The sequence below is a fragment of the Rhinopithecus bieti genome, unplaced genomic scaffold, assembly GCF_001698545.2.
Source record: "Rhinopithecus bieti isolate Rb0 unplaced genomic scaffold, ASM169854v2 scaffold_19, whole genome shotgun sequence".
In the NCBI taxonomy this organism is placed as follows: domain Eukaryota; kingdom Metazoa; phylum Chordata; class Mammalia; order Primates; family Cercopithecidae; genus Rhinopithecus; species Rhinopithecus bieti.
The window spans coordinates 1,097,821-1,102,579 of NW_016803360.1; the positions used below are offsets into that span (position 1 = coordinate 1,097,821).

Below are 4,759 nucleotides of genomic sequence, written 5' to 3' on the forward strand. Positions count from 1 at the left end.
AGACACTGTCACAGAATGTTGAAATACATACTCTTTTAAAGATAAAAGGTCTGCTCTTCCACCCTCTTCATTTTCCTACAAATTAGGAAAATTTTATCAGTTCTGAAAAAGGAAACGTACATGCTAAAATGGTGAATTACTGCTAGAGGTCTGATGTTTAAAACCACAGGCTTGCGACCAAAATAACCTATTAAATTTTAGATTCTCACTCAGATTAATTTCTTTCTTCAGTTTCTCAGGCACTACTGTTTTTTTAAAAAGGGGAGGGCTCAAAATAAAATACCCATTTTTTCCCCTATTAAATTGCTCAACCATTAAAAAGGTGAATAAATTGGAAAGTCCCAAAGTACTCTCTCCCCTCCGTCCCCGTCCACGACCTTCCCTTTTTTTTTTTCTTGAAGTGGAACAAGCAGTACTTTTGCTAAGGGATCTTCAAGCCGAAACTCGGCTAGGCGCCCCAGGGATTCCTCGGGATAGCAAAGCTGGATTTTTAAGCAGCACCACCTGCCGGGCCTACACACGTTTTACTTCCTCCACCCCAAATCTCTCTCTGCTGGAACTGCATTCTTTCAGCGCCTCTGGGCCCTAATACAAACAAAGCACACTCTAAAGCAGCCAGAAGAATCCAAGCAGCGAAGTCGCCGGTCCCCACAAGCAAGAGAGTGCGTGCAGGCAGCCACGCGAGGTAGGGACAGAAAAGGGAGGCGCCGGAGCCAGCTCGCGGGTGCGCGGCACGGCTTCCGCCCCGCGCGGCCCCGCCTCCGTGACGCGCCGGGTGGTCACGTGACGGCCGCGCGCGTTCCCGGCCGCTGCGGGCTCCGAGGCCAGAGAGAAAAGACTGCGAGGTGGCCGCAGCTGTGGCCGGAGAGGTGGGAGTCGGAGCCAGGCCCTCTCGGGGGAGCAGGGTGAACGGTGGTCATTCCAGGATCCTCACTCGGGGAGAGGAGGCATAGTTCGCGGTGTCACCTCCAGCCACAACGTACTCCGGGTCGGCCTTGCGCTCGGGGCCTGAGAGGGGCGGCGGCGGGGTCAGGGGCCGGTACGTAGATGGACGCCCTTGGGCTGGCGCGGCTCCGGCTGTCCGCGCAGAGGCGTGATGGGACAGTTCAGCCCTTTCCGCCACCCCCGCCTTGGCTGCTGGGGCAGGCAAGACGACCGTGACAGCCCCTGCGCTGCCCGAGGGCGCCGCAGCCCCTGCCCTAGGTGACGGCCGGAGCTGGTCTCGGTCCGGGTGCGAGGGGCGGAGCAGCGGCCATTACTGCGCAGCCTCTTCCGCCTGAGCCCGCGTCGCTGCCTCGGGTGGCAGGCGGGTCCCTCTCCTCCCCTTGGGCCGTGGTTTCAGGCCTTTACCCGGGGACCTTCTGGCCTCGAGGTGTAAGGGCGGCGATGGTTTTTCGGCAGTAGCCTGCTCCCTGTTTCCCGTGTGGGGTCAAACAGTTTGGGCCTTGGGTCAGATCGAAGCCAGGGCGTACGTCTGCATTTTTGTCTTTTCCCGGAGTGTCTTTGGCTGCTGCTTTCTCTTCTCTCTCTTTCTCCTTTTTTTCCTCCTCCTCAGTGTCTTGGTCTTGGCTAATACGAAGAGAGCAATCCCTGCACCTTGTTCTAGTGAAGCCCAGCGCTGCATATTCTTAGTTGTTTTGACGGCTGTTGAAGCATCGGAACAATTAAGAGATCTCACAGTATCCCTTGAGCCTCCAAACCCTCTGTGCATCTTGAAAGCTGAGACTGTTGCTTTGTTCTGTTTGTTGGGTGGGGAGTTCTCTTCCTACCCTCCATCCCATGTGAGGAGTGTGGGTCTTCCATTGTTGTCGCTATTTATTTTGCGAAGGCTTCTAAAGAATGTAAAATTGTTTTTAAGAGTGTGGAGAAGGAACCGTCCTCTCCACAGGTAAAACCTACAAAACTGTAAGTTTACTCACACATCCTGGCAACTAGAATTTTTTATCGTTAATCATTTTGGTATACGTTTTAATTTCTTTTCTACAAGTGCCATTTTAGTGAGCACTTATTTCTCAAGTTTTGAACATTTTGTTTAATATTTTTGTAATATTGAAACAGTGTAGAACTGAGGTGAGAAGAAAGCCCAAAGATCGGGAACGCTTTGTTCTTTGTATGATTTGACATTTCAGGTACTGGGCGCATCACCCCCACCCCGTGTGTGTACTTTTCAAATGTGATGTGAACGTATAATGGCATTCAATCCAGTATATAATTATAGAATTTGGAAGACTTAGGACATTTTAGTCAGTGAATCTATATTTAGACTTTTAAAAGACATGGCACGTAAGGACACATGGAGAAAATGTCCCACACTAATACCGGGATTTGTGATTTTGGCTTTGCTGTTTTATGACTAGCAAATATTGTTTGTATAGAGTGCCTGGGTGCCCTAAAAACACATGAAAATAGGTCAAGTAAATCTCGTTTTAAAGAGAAAACCGGAAGAGTGAAACATCACTCTAAAAATAGATTTTGGATGTGTTTGTTTTGGTGCCTTGTATATCTTAAAGTGGAGGATATTGTTCAGTCCAATCTTTCATTTAGAATTTGTGTCTCAAATGGGCCAGTGTGTCATATGGGCAGAATGGAAATACATTTAAATATTTTTTTTCTTCGCTGGTTATTCAGAACTTGGTAGAATTATAATCATCAGGAAAACTTTCTCCAAATAGCTGGTCTTTTAGACAAGAGAAAGAAAAAATTAACTTTTTTTAAAAGTATATGTCAACTTACAAAGTGTTTTGTTTCAGTCTCCACCAACTTAAATTGTCAGAGGAAAGGAACAGACTTTTTTTTAAAAGGATCCAAAACGATATTTTGAGTTAAAAGAAGAAAAGGATATTAAATATGTTGTTTTCACAATATCGATCTGTTTAAAGAATATTATTTTATATGTTAACCATACACTACCAGGAAACATCTAACAGCACTGACAGTTGTGAATTCGAATGCGTATTTTTCTCCCCTATTAGTAATAGAAGGTACTGAACCTTTTCCATTCTCTTATCTGGTTGCCTTGTGCCTGAGGAATCTGAATTTGTGGAACAACATCTTTGTGGATATAGAAACCAATTTATGTAACACTTGGCTACAACCACCTGTGCTTACTTATGGACTGTCTTTAGTTTTTGTGGCGTGTTACCTTTTGGGTTAATTCAAATCCAAAATGTTGTTAACTGACTGCTAATTAAAGCATTTAGAACTAGGAATTACAGAATTATACAGTAGGATGAGATAACAAAAGACTGGGGGTCTTTTGTCTTGACCAAGGTCACACAGATAATTTGCCAAAGAGCCTTCTTGTTTATGAAATAGTTGCTGGCTAAGAAACATCTGTGTGTGATATGATTAAAAGACAATATTTGTTCACTTTTACATCTCATGTTTTGAAATAAAATGCAAAGCCCACTTTTTTGTTGTTTTGAGAAAAATTAAAGGGTTTAATGCGCTAGTATAAAGATTGTGAAGGCAGTAAGTAGATTGCCACATAGTAACGTCTTAAAGGGAAGTGATTCTTTGAAATAAAGTATCAGACCCCATTTAGTTGAAATGAGTTTTGTCTGAAGTTTCCAAGTATTACCTATTCTTTTCTCAGCTAATTTTAGCAGGCGATGATTAAGGCATTTAGTTACATCTCTCAATTTGGGACTGGTTCATAAAAAATACTAAGATGTGTCTGCTAACTCACACTTGATTTATCTACTCCTTTTATGTATATATATATTTTTTGAGTTGTATACCAAAGGTGGGAACATTTCAAGTATTTTTTCTGTCACTGAGTGCTTTCATGTAGAACATTTCCTGTTTTCTGTATTTTGAATAAATGGTAAAAATCTTACTAACATTAGCTGTTAATAATTGGAAAAATGCAGTAAGTCTTCAAATATTTATAATTGATATTTGTCTTTGTTTTTATATGTACTTATATTGATGTTACATGCTCATTTTTTTTCTTTGATTAAAGATAATCGCTTGCTTGAATCTATTACCTGAAAAAACTCTTGACTTTGATCTTGTGACTGACTTGAAAAGTGGGAGTATGAATATTTGGAGTTGTTACAGATTATAAATGGTACAATGTTACTTCATTTTGGTTGTATTTATTTTTCACTTATTTGAATGGGTCAAGATTGAAATTCATTGATAATCCCTAAACCCCTTTGTATGTTTTTAAGTTTTACCTGTCACTTTTTTTTCCTCCAGAATTGTTAGGGGCAAAGTATCTAATTTGGTTTTAGACTTTTTCTTTTTTTTATGTTACCTTCTTAGTAGATCATCATATTAAGTTTGGTGTAAAATTTACAAGTCATTCATTCCAGTAGGAATTATGTATGTTTGAGTTATTTATGTTTGGCAAATTAATTCTGGCCTGTAGTTAAAATTATGCTGTTGTGTTTTACATCCCCCTATTGGTTAAAATAAAAGCATCCCTTCTCCTCCAACTTTAAAAAAATCTTTGGTTTCAAATAATGTGGGTGTTTTCTGAGGGCTTCTTCACATGACTGTTCTAAGTATTACATGTATGCCCTATTTTGTGCCCAGTTGAAATTATAGTTGACCATTGAACAAGGCTTTGAACTGTGCAGTTCCACTTATACAAGAATTTTTTTTTTCTGCCCCTGCCACCCCTGAGAGAGCAAAACCAATGCCTCCTCTTTCTCCTTATCCCGAAAAGGATGAAGACCTTTATGATGATCCATTTCTACATAATGAATGTAAATATATTTTTCTTCCTTATGGTTTTTTTTTTTTTTTTTTT

At 41.5% G+C, this 4,759-nt stretch overlaps 1 protein-coding gene across 7 annotated transcripts in view; it reads left to right on the forward strand.

The window, feature by feature from the left end:
* The first annotated feature begins 559 nt into the window (after positions 1-559).
* The window catches only part of RNF146 (ring finger protein 146), a 24,656-nt gene continuing 20,456 nt past the window's right edge, over positions 560-4,759 (forward strand). For 2 of the 7 annotated variants that reach the window (XR_001886929.1, XM_017879541.1), the window contains exon 1: positions 683-1,039. The gene's annotated coding sequence lies outside the window, so the exon portion shown is untranslated. Of the gene's footprint in view, positions 1,040-4,759 lie in introns of all 7 variants that reach the window. The other 5 variants (XM_017879516.1, XM_017879532.1, XM_017879507.1 and 2 more) reach the window with 5 other exon arrangements.